This window comes from Symphalangus syndactylus, chromosome 20, assembly GCF_028878055.3.
Source record: "Symphalangus syndactylus isolate Jambi chromosome 20, NHGRI_mSymSyn1-v2.1_pri, whole genome shotgun sequence".
NCBI lineage: Eukaryota > Metazoa > Chordata > Mammalia > Primates > Hylobatidae > Symphalangus > Symphalangus syndactylus.
In genome coordinates this window covers 64,126,645-64,142,863 of record NC_072442.2, presented here as the reverse complement: position 1 = coordinate 64,142,863, position 16,219 = coordinate 64,126,645, and the positions used below count along the sequence as shown (strand labels likewise).

Below are 16,219 nucleotides of genomic sequence, written 5' to 3'. Positions count from 1 at the left end.
CATACACACTGAAAAAATGCAATTAAAACTTGATAGATATGGCCGGAAGCGGTGGCTCACGCCTGTAATCCCAGCACTTTGGGAGGCCGAGGCGGGCGGATCACGAGGTCAGGAGATCAAGACCATCCTGGCTAACACGGTGAAACCCCGTCTCTACTAAAAATACAAAAAATTAGCCGGGCGTAGTGGTGTGCGCCTGTAGTCCCAGCTACTCAGGAATCTCAGAAATCACCACTAAAGAACTTAGCCATGTAACCAAACACCTCCTGTTCCCCAAAAACTACAGAAATAAGAAAAAATTAAACAAAACCAAAAAATATAAAAATTAGCTGGGCACATGCCATTAGTGTTGGCATGTGTCTGTAGTCCCAGCTACTCAGGAGGCCAATGTGGGAAAAGAAATTGAGCTGGGAGGTTGAGGCAGTACTGAGCCGTGACTGCACCACTGCACTCCAGCATGGGTGACAGAGCAAGACCCTGTCTCAAAAAAAAAGAAACAAAAAAGAAAAAAAATAGGTCTTGCTTTTTGTTAAGATACACTTGTGTGTGTATGCATGCATACATATATATATAATACCTACACACACTACACACTACACACATAGGCAGACACACATTTTTCTGTGTCTGTCTCTCAAGAGACTGGAAGGATATATACTAAAATATCAACCCAGGTGGAATTTATAACTAATTTTTCTTTTAGCTTAATTTTACTTTTAGCTTTATTTTAAGGAGCATGAATTACTTGTGCAATCTTTTTAAGTTAAAATAAAGACTGTACAGCAACTTGGGGAAATGCTTGGGATGAGAATCATAGTATAAAATATCTAAACTATTATTTCAACCAGAGTTAACTCTTGATTAGTCAGAGTAAGAAGAGTGATGGTCAGAGGAATACTTAAAATCATGGTCAATGCAAGTAATTCTCATGGTGTTGTCCTGGGCTAGGAGATTCAGCCTCATCTGAGAACTGATTAGAAATCTGATTCTCAGTCCTACCCCAGACCTGCTGAATGAGAAACCAGAGCTGGGGCCCAGCAGGTGTCCTAACAAGTCCTCCATGTGACTCTGATGCTCACTAAAGTTTCAGAAACTGTACTTGATTCTTGATTACCTAGGAAAGGTACAACAAGGACCAGGAACACCTTATTAACTTCATAATTAGGAATCGGCTCATTAGCTCTGATTAATCTCCTTTCCAACTAAAGTGGGAAGGAGGAGCTTGAAGGGGGCAATGTCAAGTGAGTGGACTTGAAGACCCAGACTTACCTGCAACCAGGTTAATTCACCATCTCCTAAAACAACCAGATATTAAAAGTAAAAAAAAAAAAAAAAAAAGAAAGAAAAAGTGAAATAAACTAAAATGATAATATTGTAGTTACTATGTTAAGGTTTTTCTTTTTTCTCTCACTGAATAATGGAGTAATAGCACCTTTTTTTTTTTTTTTTTTTTGAGACAGAGTTTTGCTCGTCACCCAGGCTGGAGTGCAGCGGAGCAATCTGGGCTCACTGCAACCTCTGCCTCCTGGGTTCAAGAGATTCTCCTGCCTCAGACTCCCAATGTAGCTGGGATTACATGCACCTGCCACCATGCCCAGCTAATTTTTTTGTATTTTTAGTTGAGGTGGGGTTTCACCATGTTAGCCAGACTGGTCTTGAACTCCTGACCTCAGGTGATCCACCCGCTTCAGCCTCCCAAAGTGCTGGGATTACAGGCGTGAGCCACCATGCCCAGCCAGTAATAGCACTTTTAAAATGTTTTAAAAAAGAAAACATTTTAATACCAGACAGAAAGCTAATTAGATTTATTTAAACAACTTAGGAGGTGCTTCAGCTAAGATCACCATAGTAGATCTTGGAAGTAGGCCAAATTTTTAAGCAGGCTTTGTAAATTGGGTTCAATACCTCAGTAGTCATCTTAATGGAAAAAAAAAAAAAAGTAGGCCATGTGATTCGTCCACAGCAACCAAAAATGCCAAAACACATCCTACTACTCTCACATGGCCTGATCTCGAAGACAGCTCGTTCCATCTGCTGAGAATCCCTAGCACCAACACCCGCAAACACCTTCCCTACAGTAGCAGTTTCTTAAATACTATTTGCACACTTGCCCAGTTAATCTTGACCTGTACAAGTAATAAACAAAAACCTAGATTATTAAAAAAATTGTTGTAACTACTTTCAGTAGGGATTTCCTGGGAGGGCTTGATATTTCAAACAAAATGAGGTTCAAGTGATTTACAAGCTTTCCCACTCCTGCCGTGACTCTTTCCCTCATCTACAAAATACACTGAGAATAAATTCATTTTGTGACTCAGATGAAGCAGCCAGTGGTATAAGGGTAGGCAGAGAACAATGATCAGGAAGGACGGTGTGTGCTGCAACTGTGTACTTTTGAGTAAACCGTCCAGACTGTCTGCTTCCAATCTACTTAAGCAAGTGGCTGTAAAACTCAGATGACTGCATAAAGCAGGAGTTCTCTCTAAAAGGAGTAGACTCAGAAGAGAAAGCAGTTGGCCTCCGAGTCCTGCGTGATGGAGGTAATCATCCTCTCAGAAGGCCCAGCATGCAAGCCAGAAAAATCTCTGACTTCAAGGATGAAAAGTAAAATAACACTGAAACTTCTGACTTTGCTTCACTGCAGTCCAGGATGCATGTAAATATACTTTGGAGACCTTAGGATTTTCTGTGTGGCCTAGTTTTTTGTGTTGGTTTGAATTTTAAATAAATGTTTTCCAAGACATCTGAAATGGATGGGAATAAACTGATCTGTATGCAATTAACCATTAAATGAAACATACTGAGTAAATTGACTTTGTTTTTTACTTTATTTATTTAGGGACAGAACCACTGTTGCCCAGGCTGGAGTACAATGGTGCAATCACAGCTCACTACAGCCTCGACCTCCCAGGCTCAATCAATTCTCCCACCTGAGCCTGCCGAGTAAATGGGACTATAGACACATACCACTGTGCCTGGCTAATTTTTGCATTTTTAGGAGAGAAAGAGTTTCGTCATGTTGCCCAGGCTGGCCTTGAACTCTTGGCCTTAAGCAATCCTCCTGCCTTGGCCTCCCAAAGTGCTGGGATTACAAGCATAAACCACAGCACCTGGCTGACTTTGTTTTTTAAATCCTCTATTTTTAATCTGTAAAAAGCTGAGAAAGGTGTCTTGAATCTCCTATTATGACTCTGATTTAATTAAATTCTCTGAGTTTCCAACTGTTTTTTTCTTTTCTTTTTATTTGGGTCAGAGTCTCACTCTGTTACCCAGGTTGGAGTGCAGTGGCACATTCTCAGCTCACCGCAACCTCCATCTTCCAATTCAAGCGATTCTCCTGCCTCAGACTCCCAAGTAGCTGAGACTACAGAAGTGCGTCACCACACCCAGCTAATTTTTGTATTTTTGTAGAGATGAGGTTTCGCCATGTTGGTCAGGCTGGTCTCGAACTCCTGACCTCAGGTGATCTGCCCACTGTGGCCTCCCAAAGTGCTGGGATTACAGATGTGAGCCACCATGCCCAGCCCTATTATTTTCTTAATCTACTTCACATAAAAGTTTTTGCTTCCCCTACTCCGGACGATGCCACCAAGGAGGCGGCGGCGCGCTCTGGAGGTCTGATGGAGGTCTGAACCGGCTGCTGGCTGCCACGGGCCAGCGGCTTGATGAATTGGGCAGCCACCCTAGGCTCAGGGCTGTGAGCGGCTCGGGGCCGGGGGTAGGCAGCGGTGCGGCGGGCGGCCAGGCGCGGGGAGGCGCGGCTGGGGCCCCCCGCGGCCAGAGGGCCCCGCCGCCCCTGCTGCTGCTATCGCTGCTGCCCCCACTGCCCCGCGGCCCCTGGAGCTGCAGTCCGCGGCCGCGGGGCCCAGCGTGAGCCTCTACCTGAGAGAGGACGAGGTGCGCCGGCGGATCGGTCTTGATGCACAACTTTATTATGTGAGAAATGATCTTATTCACTACGCTGTCCTTTAATCTGTTAGTACCCAGTGAGACACTGCACTTCACCTGGCACTCGAAGTCCAAGGTTGAATGTAAGCTGGGATTCCAAGCGGACAATGTTTTGGCAATGGACATGCCCCAGGGCAACATTTCTGTTCAGGGGGAAGTTCCATGCACTTTATCAGTGTTTCAGGTAGAGCTTTCCTGTACTGGCAAAGTAGATTCTGAAGTTATAATACTAATGCAGCTCAACTTGACAGTAAATTCTTCAAAGAGTTTTTTTCTCCGTCTTGAATTTTAAACCAAGGAAAATGTGCACCAAAAATGGCCCTGACACGCAGCTCCAACCACTTCTACGTGTGTGTTTTATATTAGGGTAGGGTTTCTTGTGCACTAATATTTCTCGTAGCAATCATATTAGCTGTTTTGCACCTTCATAGTATGAAAAGGGTTGAACTGGATGACAGCATTAGTGCCAGCAGTAGTTCCCAAGGGCCGTCTCAGCCATCCACCCAGACGACTCAGTATCCGAGAGCTGACACACCCAACAATCCCAACTCCTATCACCAGCTCCTCAGGTTATCCTACCTTGCAGATAGAGAAGAATGACTTGAGAAGTGTCACTCTTTTGTAGGCCAAAGCCGAGGTGAAGGATATAGCAATATCCAGGGAGAGGATAACTCTAAAAGATGTACTCCAAGAAGGTACTCTTGGACATATTTTCCATGGGATTTTAATAGATGAAAAAGATCCAAATAAAGAAAAACAAGCATTTGTCAAACAGTTAAAGATCAAGCTTCTGAAATGCAGGTGACAATGATGCTCACTGAAAGTCGTAAGCTGCGAGGTCTTCACAGAAATCTTCTTCCTATGACTCGTGTGTATAGAAAGAGAAAAGCCCATGGTGACATTGCCTTACATGCACTGGTAGAATCTCAACTTGTTTTTACGGCAGTGCAAGTTAGTAGAGGCTAATAATCCACAGGCAATTTCTCAATAAGGCCTGGTACACGTGGCTATTCAGATTGCCTGTGGCATGAGCTACCTGAAGAGAAGTCATCCACAAAGACCTGGCTGCTAGGAACTGTATCACTGATGACACACTTCAAGTTAAGATCACGGACAACGCCCTCTCCAGAGACTTGTTCCTCATGGACTATCACTGTCTGGGGGACAATGAAAACAGGCCAGTTTGTTGGATGGCTCTTGAAAGTCTGGTTAATAACGAGTTTTCTAGCACTAGTGATGTGTGGGCCTTTGGAGTGACGCTGTGGGAACTCATGACTCTGGGCCAGACGCCCTACGTGGACACTGACCCCTTCGAGATGGCCGCATACCTGAAAGATGGTTACCGAATAGCCCAGCCAATCAACTGTCCTGATGAGCCATTTGCTGTGATGGCCTGTTGCTAGGCCTTAGATCCAGGGGAGAGGCCCAAGTTTCAGCAGCTGGTACAGTGTCTCACAGAGTTTCATGCAGCCCTGGGGGCCTACGTCTGACTCTTCTCTCGCAATCCCACAGCATCAGGAGAAAGGTACCTGTCATGGATGCTTTGTATCTAACACAACGCCAATAGAAGCACATTTGTCTTCCAGAACACTGTGCCTCAGGAATGCTTTAGAATCTGAACTTTTTAAGACAGACTTAATAATGTGGCATATTTTCTAGATATCACTTTTATTAGGTTGAACTGAGAGAGTTTTTGTAAATTTTTTGGCCAAAATTTTTTAAAACATAGTTACCTTGGACTAGGGGTACACTGTTACAAAATAAACAGTTTTTAAAATTGTTCAGACACAGATATTTGAAATTAGCTATCTTAGTACCATCTGCTTTTTATTTTTTTTACTTCATCAAGGTGATGTAAGTGACTCACCTTTGAAGTTTTTTTAATGTTATTTTTTATCACTACTCTTGGAAATGGCCTGTCTTCAAGATGCAATACTTTTCTTAGGAAAGGAAAAACAGCATAAAAAGATACCTGGTTTGCCTTGTACAAGAAAAGGCAATATGAGAGGAAGAAAATTTAAAGAAAAGCTAGAGGAAAAAAAAATTTTTTTTTAATACTTATTAGAAGCAAACTGTCCTTGCATGGAAAACTGTTTATTTTTTTTAGTGAAAAGGAATTCTGCTTTCGTATTTTTGGGAAAGCAGGAACTGAGTTTATTACATCTTTAATTTGGCAGAAATTAGCTTTTCTGTGAACCAGAAGTGGTTTGGGGCAGATCTGTAGTAAACAATGGTGATTTTATTTATTTTTACTCTCTGGGAAAGGAGATAATACAATTCCAGAAATTGGACTCATATTTCTAAGGTTAAGATTCCCTTTTATTGCACCTAGCATAGTGCTATGCACAGAGTGGGTGCTTGAGTTGTCATTTTTTTTTTTTAAAGTAAACTGGTAAATTTTGTGCTTATCTTCAAGGCTGGCTTAAGTATAAGATTGTTTTTTTAAACACTTGAAAAATTAAAGGATTTGTTTTATATTTAAGAAAAAAAAAGTTTTTAGGCTGGGCGTGGTGGCTCACACCTGTAATCCCAGCACTTTGGGAGGCCGAGGCGGGCGGATCACCCGAGGTCAGGAGTCTGAAACCAGCCTGGCCAATTATGGCGAAACCTCTTCTCTACTAAAACTACAAAATTTAGCCGAGCATAGTGGTGCACGCCTGTAATCCCACCTACTCGGGAGGCTGAGGTAGGAGAATCTCTTGAAGCCGGGAGGCGGAGGTTGCAGTGACCCAAGATCACATTAGTGCAGTCCAGCCTGGGGGACAGAGTGAGATTCTGTCTCAAAAAAAAAAAAAAAGTTTTTGCTTCATAAAATTAAAAAATGTTGATAGATCGTATCATTTTTATCAATAAATAACATACTCTTTAGTCAATTTAAGGATGTATCCTTAAATATAACCTCCTGGAAATAAAATTAAACCTCAAACCATATTTCTAAATAATCTCTGAGTCAAAATGAAATAAAAGGACAGAGGTTCTAGTTCTGTTATGGCAGTGGAACAACCCATCCCCTTTTAACTGATTATAGCTAAAAACTCTGGACAGAATACAAAACAACGACCTAAAGATTTGGAAAAGTCAACCAGAGCAGGTGAACTGAGAGAGAGGCGAAACTTGAAGCAGCAACTGCACAGGATGAGTTTCCCCTTTTTGTTCCTCTCCTATGGCATTGTTGTGTGTGTGTGTGTGTGTATATATATATTTATATTTATATAATTTTTTTTTGAGACAGGGTCTCACTGTCACCCCAGCTAGAGTGCAGTGGCATGATCTCAGTTCACTGCAACCTCTGCCTTGCATGCGCAAGTGATCCTCCACCTCGGCCTTCTAGGTAACTGGGACCACAGGTGCATGTCACCACACCTGGCTCATTTTTTTGCATTTTTGGAAGAGATGGGGTTTTGCCATGTTGCCCAGGCTGGTCTCAAACTCCTAGGCTCAAGGGATCCGCTTGCCTCAGCCTCCCAAAGTGTGGGATTACAGGCGTGAGCCACTGCACTTGGCAAAAATTATTTTAAAATGATAAAAGCAACAATTCATTAGGAAGTCATAATTATAAATGTAAATGTACATAATAGAGGCTAAAAATATATGCAGAAAAACTGACAAAAATTAAAAGGAGAACTAGACAATTCTAAAATTACAGTAAATGTTAACACTCCCCTTTAAGGAATTGATAGAACTAGGCTATGTATAGTGAATATGGCCTGTGAATCCAGAGCTTTGGGAGGCCGAGGTGGGAAGATAATTTGAGACTAAGAGTTCGAGACCAGCCAGGGCAACACAGTGAGACCCTGTCTCTACAAAAAAAAAAAAATTTTTAATTAGCCGAGTGTGGTGGCATGCGCTTATAGTCCCAGCTACTATAAAATTCAGAGGACACAGCTAGAGAAGTGCTTAGAAGGAAACTCAAAGCTTTAAATACTTGTATTAGAAAAGAAGATCTAAAATAAATTATCTCAGGTTCCACAATTTTGAGAAACTAGGGAGAAAAAAGGAGAACGGGAGAGCAAAGTAATCCAAAGAAAGAAAAAAAGGACAGAAATCAATAAAATATAGCTGGACGCAGTGGCGCATGCCTGCAATCCCAGCTACTCAGGAGGCTGAGGCTGGAGAGTTGCTTGAACCCAGGAGGCAGAGGTTGCAGTGAGCTGAGATCGCGCCACTGCACTCCAGCCTGGGCGACACAGCGAGACTCCATCTCAAAAAAAAAAAAAAAAAAGAAATCACTAACATAGAAAACAACCAATAGAGAAAATTAACAAAGCCAAAAGCTCATTCTTTGAGAAGATAATAAAAATGCCAAACTTCTATAGACTTATCAAGAAAAAAAGAGTGAGAACATAAATCACCAATACCCAAAAATGAAAAAGGAGTTATTGCTACAGACATTAAAAGGAGAAAACTACAAACAAGTTCATATTAACAAATTCAACAACTTAAATAGACATATTTCTGAAAAACAAAACTTCCCAAACCTGACACAGAAGAAACAAATCTGAATAGTCCTATATCTATACAGAATACATATTTTAAAAATTTGTTTTCAAAAAGCATCCCAGAAAGCAAATTCTGGACTTAGATTACTTCAATGGTGAATTCTACCAAACATCCAAGAAATAAACAATAACATCAATCTTAGAAAACATTTTCAGAAAATAGACAATGAAGGATCACATAAGGCCTATATAACCCTAATAGTAAAATCTGATAGAGACATTAAAAAAAATTACATACCAATATCCCTCATGATTACTGTTGTAAAATTTTTCACAAAATGTTGGCAAATAGGATCCAACAACATACATAAAAAAGGGTAATATATAATAACCAAATAGGTTTTACCCCAGGAATGCAATCTTAGTTTAACATTTGTAATTCATCTGCCGGGCGCGGTGGCTCACGCCTGTAATCCCAGCACTTTGGGAGGCAGAGGCGGGTGGATCACGAGGTCAGGAGATCGAGACCATCCTGGCTAACACAGTGAAACCCCGTCTCTACTAAAAATACAAAAAATTAGCCGGGCGAGATGGCGGGCGCCTGTAGTCCCAGCTACTTGGGAGGCTGAGGCAGGAGAATGGCGTGAACCCCGGGGGGCGGAGCCTGCAGTGAGCCGAGATTGCGCCACTGCACTCCAGCCTGGGCGACAGCGAGACTCTGCCTCAAAAAAAAAAAAAAAAAAAAAATTTGTAATTCATCAAAAATTATATAATCATTTCTATAGATGTCAAAGAAAGTGTTTGGCAAAACTCAAAAACCAATTCAGGTAACTTATCTAGAAAACCAGGAATATTCAAATTGATAAAGTGTATCCAAGAAAAACCTACAACTGATCTATACAAAACGATAAAAGATCTCATTGTGTCTCCCTGAGATCAAGAACAAAGTAAGGATGCTTGCTTTCAGACAAATGACTTGTATCTAAACTATCTACAGAACTGTTAATACTCAAATACTCAAAACTCAATACAATGCCACATTTTGAAAAGGCCAAAGATGTGAATAATTTATAAGAAAATATACAAATTGTCAATAACACACAAACAAGGCTCAGCATTATTCATTATCAGGGGAATGCAAAATAAAACTGCCATGCACTCTGTATCCATTAGAATGGCTAAAATTGTAAACAAAAACCAAAACAACCTGCCCACACCAAGCATTAGTCAGGATGTGAAGCACCCAGGGCTCTCATATCCACGGCTAATGGGAATGTAAAATGGTACATCCATTTTGGAAAACAGTTTGGTAGTTTCTTAACATTAAACAGTCCCTCCTAGATATTTACTCAAGAGAGGTAAAAACATGTCTACACAAAGGCCTTACACAATTGAACACTGGTACTTTTCTTTCTAATAAAACCCAGAAAGAACACAAATGTCCATCAACAGGTAAACGTAAAAAAAAAGTGTGGTATTTTCATACAATGGAATACTATTCAACAATAACAAGGAATGAATAATTAAAACACAAAGCAACATACTAAGGTGTGGGGTGAATGTCAAAATCTATATGATAAAGAAGTGAAAGAAGCCAGACAAAAGGGACTCTATGCTCTATGATTCCATTTCTGTAAAAGCCTAGAAACTGCAAACTCATCTATAATGACTGAAAGCAGATCAGCGTTTAGCTGCAGAAGTGGATGGCAAAAGGGATGGATTCCAAGGAGACATGAGGAAAGCTTTAAGGATGGAAATGTTTTTTGTTAGTTTTTTTTTTTTTTCTTGAGACAGAGTCTCACTCTGTCGTTCAGACAGGAGTGCAATGGCGCGATCTCAGCTCACTGCAACCTCTGCCTCCCAGGTTCAAGCAATCTCCTGCCTCAGCCTCCCAAGTAGCTGAGATTACAGGCATGTGCCACCATGCTCAGCTAATTTTTTGTATTTTTAGTAGAGGTGGGGTTTCACCATGTTAGCCAGGCTGGTCTTGAACTCCTGACCTCAAGTGATCCACCCAACTTGGCCTCCCAAAGTGCTGGATTTACAGGCATGAGCCACCACACCCAGCAAGGATGGAAATGTTTATGTTGATTGTGGCGGTGGCTTTACAGGTGTATTCATATGTCAAAACTTATCCAATTGCAAACTTTTAATGTGGGCAGTTTACTGTACTTCCATTACACCTCAATTTGGAGGAAAAAGAAACCAAACTGAGAGGCAGCACAGCACTGTGGTTAATGGCATAAATTCTGCAGCCAAACTGCCTAAGGTTCAAATCTTAGCTCCAATCCTTGCTAACTGTGTGGAGTTAATATATAATAAAGCACTCAAAACACCACCACCACATAATAACTGCTATATAAAAACTTGCTATTATTACAATAGACTATTTAGAAATTGATCACAATGAAAACAGTACCTTCCAAAATATTTGCGATGGAGCCAGATTCATACTATAAAAAAAAGTCATAGTCTTAACCTTATTAGAAAATGAGGCCAGGCACAGTGGCTCACACCTGTGATCCCAGCACTTTGGGAGGCCGAAGTGGGTGGATCACCTGAGGTCAAGAGTTCAAGACCGGCATGGCCAACATGGCAAAACCCCATCTCTACTAAAAATACAAAAATTAGCCAGGCGTGGTGACGGGCATCTGTAATCCCAGCTACTCAGGAGGCTGAAGCTGGAGAATCGCTTGAGCCCAGGAGGTGGAGGTTGCAGTGAGCTGAGATCACACCACTGCACTCCAGCCTGGGTGACAGAGTGAGGCTCCGTCTCAAAAAAAAAAAAGAAAATGAGATAAAAGATAGTAATTCAACTCAAAAAGAAAAAATAATTCAAAGGAATTTCAAAGAAAGATTTAATACAGATAAAAAGAAATTACTGAATTGGCTAAATATAAATAAAAATTAAAAGAACAATGAACCTAAACCAAATCTGCAATAAGCCAACACCAACACAAACTTAACATAACCAAAGATTGGTGAGAAAAACCCAAAAGCAGTATCAGGATTAAGTAAAGCATATAACCACAGATAAAATAGATTATTTTGAGCTCCAAGAGAATCTTTGGGCATGGGACTCAGCTGCTGGCAGGAGGCCACAAGGCTGTTTGAGTGTCTTCATGACATGGCCGCTAATGTTCCCCCAAAGTGAGCAATCCAAAAGAGAGAGCAAGGAGGAAGCCACAGTGCCTTCGATGAAGCCATCTCTCAAGTCACATGCTGTCACTTCTACCACACTCCATTCATTAGAGGTGAATCAGCCTATACTGAAGAGGAGAATTTGAATCCACCTTTGAAGGGAGAAATAGCAAAGAATTTGTGAGCATATTCTTTTTTACTCTTTTTTGTGAGCATATTCTAAACTTCCCGTGGATGTCATCGAAGGAACACAGTATGATTTAATACTGAAACTGAACAGCCTTAACCTAGTAGTTCACATAGTAGCCAACAGATGTTGAATATTGCTGTGCTTCTCTTAAAAATTTAAATATCACACAGCTCCCCGAGTACACAGTTTGGTAAACTATGCCCTTTCCATTGCAGAGTGCAAGCTTTCCACATGGTGCTTCAGGGGACAGCTTTCCCAACCAGAGTGAAAAGGAATAAAGAAGGATGCTTTCTGCTGTTTGGAATGGCGTAACACTATCCAGGACACATTCCAGGAGAGCTGAATGACTCATACTCTGAGCCCTTATGCCAAGGAACTGTTAAGATCTTTGCTTGAGAAAGTATGCAACAAACTCTAGCTTCAAAACAGCCATTCTAATCCACTGGAACCTCTGATCGTGTCAGCTGCTACTGGTAAAGTGCTACAGAGAGGCCATAAACAGATCATTTTGCTAGAAGCAAACTGCTTTACTTCACCAAGAAGTAAATATAATACTTTCCTTGGACTCAGATTTGTTATGCTTTGTTGAGCTAACAGTCATATTCTTTCTCTTCCCACTTGGTCAATCAGTATCTTTATAAACTTTTATCTTTTATTCTTTTTTATTAGGGTTTAATAGACAAAAATTATATAGAGTTAATGTATGACATGTTTTGATATATGTATACACTATGAAATGGTTATAAGCTAATTAACATATCTATCACTTCATATATTTAAAGATATCTTAATAAGAACTAAAAAAGCAAATTTCTACTTTGTTTACATTTTCAGATACTTTCATACTTCGAGAAAAGCTGCAGAGCATCCCCATATGCCCTTTACTCATCTTCCCCTATTATTAACACAGCTTATATAACCATAGTACAATGATCAAAATTAGGTAACTAGGTAATACATACAATACCAATACCATTAACTAATTATAGGCCCTATTTTGCCAATTTTATCAGTAATACCCTTTGTATGGCCAGAATCCAGCTGAGGATTCCACACTGCATTCAGCGTTAGCCTCACCCAGTCTGTAATCCTTCCTAAACCATTCTTGGTTTCCATAACCTTGACATGTTTCAAACACTCTGGCTGATTATTTTGAGAAATGTCCCTCAATTTGGGTCTGATGTTTTCTCATGATTAGACTGAGGTTATGCATTAATGGCAAAAATCCTATACGAGAGCCAGGCAGAGTGGCTCATGCCTGAAATTCCAACACTTTGGGTAGCCGAGGCAGGAGGATCATCTGAGCCCAGGAGTTTGAGACCAGCCTTGGCAACACAGCAAGAGCCCATCTCTATTAAACAATTAGCCAGGGATGGTGGTGCACACCTGTACTCCCTGCTACTTGAGAGGCTGAGGTGGGAGGATCTCTTGAGCCCAGGAGTTCAAGGCTGCAATGAGCCGTGATACTGTGACTGCATTCCAGCCTGGGCGACACAGTGAGACCCTATTTCAAAAACAAAAAAGAATCCCACAGAAGTGATTGTGCTTTCATCAGTGGATCACATCAGGTACAAACATTTCACTTTTTTGAACAAGGTATGATTCATATATCCAAACACCTTTAAAGTGTATATAATGCCTGTTGTATTTCATCAACATATGCTAAAATTCTCATAATTAAGGCTGTGTGCAGTGGCTCACACCTGTAATCCCAACAGGCCTTTGGGAGACCAAGGCAGGAGGATTCCTTGAGTCCAGGAGTTCAAGACCAGCCTGGGCAACATGGCAAAATCCCATGTCTACAAAAAATGAGCCAGGCATGGTAGCACACACCTGTGGTCCCAGATACTTGGGAGGCTGAGGTGGGAGGATCACCTGAGGCCAGGAGGTCAAGGCTGCAGTGAGCTGTGATTGCACCATGGCACTCTAGCCTGGGTGACAGAGTGAAATCCTGTCTTAAAAAAAAAAAAAAAGAAGGAAATATCAATTAGACAAGAACATCAAAAAGAAAAATGTGGAGTTTTTCTTACATTCTAAGATGTAAGTTTCATGCAAGCAAGAATTTAATTTTGGCCGGGCGTGGTGGCTCACGCTTGTAATCCCAGCACTTTGGGAGGCCGAGGCGGGCAGATCACGAGGTCAGGAGATCGAGACCACGGTGAAACCCCGTCTCTACTAAAAAATACAAAAAAATTAGCCGGGCGTGGTGGCGGGCGCCTGTAGTCCCAGCTACTGGGAGAGGCTGAGGCAGGAGAATGGCGTGAACCCGGGAGGCGGAGCTTGCAGTGAGCCGAGATTGCACCACTGCACTCCAGCCTGGACGACAGAGCGAGACTCCGTCTCAAAAAAAAGAATTTAATTTTGTACACTTTGTATCTCTAATATCTTGAGAAGCGCTTACCACTCAATATTTTTTATATGAATGAATTAATGTTGAAAAAACAAAACACCAATACATTCATTAAATGATTTTATCAAGCCTGTTGGTGTGGAAAACATTTAAACCTTTAAAATATAGCTTTTATGCTACTTATACACCTGTTTACAAGAATCGATTTCCAATCTTCCTCAAATTGCTGGCCAGCCATGAAGTGTCAGTGCTTCCAGGTATCACATAACATACAGGCTTCCCAGGCAGTCTCAGAAACTGCAACCCCAGGTTTAGGCAATGAGCAGGACTGCTGGGCAAAGCACACAATTCAACAGGAACAGGTCCACACATGCCACTACCACCTTGGACCTTTCCCCCATAACACATTTCAAAGATACATTTCATTAAAATGTCATAAAAAGTAAAAATGCCACGTTCTCCTATCTGCTATCTTCACAGGTGCCTGATCTGTGAAAGCCATAAAAACCATTTGCTTTGAAGTGGATCACTCCTGAAAGCAAACTTTATAGTAAAATCAAAACATGCTTATTATTTACAACTGAAGGAGAGTCTAGAGACATTTAAAGACATTAACATTCTATTTTCCTAAACTCGAGAAAACTTCCTGACTCACAATGATGCAATCTTGTGGCCAGACAGCACTGAATTAAAGCTCTGAACGTGTGGATGTACTAAAAAAGCAAAATTCAGTGTAAGGCAAAATTTTTTAATTCAGTGTTAAAATTGGTTTTTTATTTCTTAATGTAATTTTCTGTGTTGGGTCATTTTGTTTCAGAGAGCAGTGATGTTTTATTTTTCCCACTCTCATTCATTTTGGTTGCAGTCAATATTTCACAATTAAAATAAAACTGAGGAACATTAACACTGGCTGAGTTACCTATGACAGTACCCCAGAAGTCAGATAATGAAGAAAAAAAAAAAAGTAGGAATATTTCACAGCTCAGCTGCCTAACTGCTTTCTAGAACTGTCATACCTATTTATAACATCACTGGCAAATGTACAAGAAAACCACCTTCATAAGCCTCACAGCTACTAGGATCACCAATGTTTGATTATATAGATTTCAAAAGATGGTAGCTTATTCTTAACTTTTTTCTAACAAAGTCGAATATTTTCCATATATTTATTATCTTCTAGTCTTCATAAACATTCTGTTCATATATAATCAAGATCCTATCATACATTTTGTGAAGAACGCTACATGATCTTATAAGGTCTTCGTAATTCTGTTATATATGAGGTCAAAGATACATGGCTTCAAAACATTATGCTTTAAAAAAAAAAAAAAAAAGCGATTTCAATCACGTGGACTGGTACCCTCCCAGTAAAAAACTATTTCCCAGGCAGATGTTTTTAGTTACTGGCATGCAGGCATCTGCACATGTGTAGGTGTGTATGTGCATTTGTATCTACAACTTTTAGTTATGGACCTCAAGTTAAATCCTAGAAATTATCATAAAGAGACAGAGTTCGCTCACAGTTGGGAAACACTGACATATGTTCCCCTTAATCCATGAGATAAATGCCTACTTAGCCTTTACAACACTACTCAGGTATTAGCCACCTCTGAAACCTTCCTTTATCACACCAACTTAGTCTCTTCTCAACCTTATATACAAGCTAACTACATTTCTGTATTGATAGCCCTGGTCTGAAATGATTTGTGAATGGCCTGTTTCCTCCAGCAGAGTATGGGCTCCGTATGGCAGGGACTGTGTTATAATCATCTCAGTGTTCCTGGCACTGCGCATGGAAAACAGTACCTTCTCAACTGACAAACCTTCTGAACAAAGATATAATTCACACAATCACTTTGGCAAGTACAGTCATGAGCAGCATAACTATGTTTGCTCAACAACAGACTGCAGATACGATGGTGGTCCCATAAAATTATACTATTGTATTTTTACTGACCTTTTCTATGTTTAGATATACGAATACTTACCACTGTGTTACTGCTGCCTATGGCATCCAGCACAGTAACAATGCTGTACATGCTGTACGGTTACACAGTAACATGCTGTACAGGGTTGTAGCCTAGAAGCAACATACTATAACATACAGCCTAGGTGTGTAGTAGGCTATACCATGTAGATTTGCGTAACTAT

The 16,219-nt window shown here is 40.7% G+C and overlaps 1 protein-coding gene and 1 pseudogene across 7 annotated transcripts in view; one reads left to right on the top strand and one right to left on the bottom strand.

Annotated features, from left to right (window-relative positions):
- Nucleotides 1-16,219, bottom strand: part of ANKFY1 (ankyrin repeat and FYVE domain containing 1) — a 101,821-nt gene that overhangs the window by 55,106 nt on the left and 30,496 nt on the right. Inside the window, exon 1 of one of the 7 annotated variants that reach the window (XM_055257885.2) lies at nucleotides 1,270-1,290. The exons of the other annotated variants lie outside the window; for them this stretch is intronic. The gene's annotated coding sequence lies outside the window, so the exon portion shown is untranslated. Of the gene's footprint in view, nucleotides 1-1,269; nucleotides 1,291-16,219 lie in introns of those variants that run through there. 7 annotated transcript variants of the gene reach the window in all.
- On the top strand, nucleotides 3,980-5,438 carry LOC134735293 (tyrosine-protein kinase RYK-like; annotated as a pseudogene).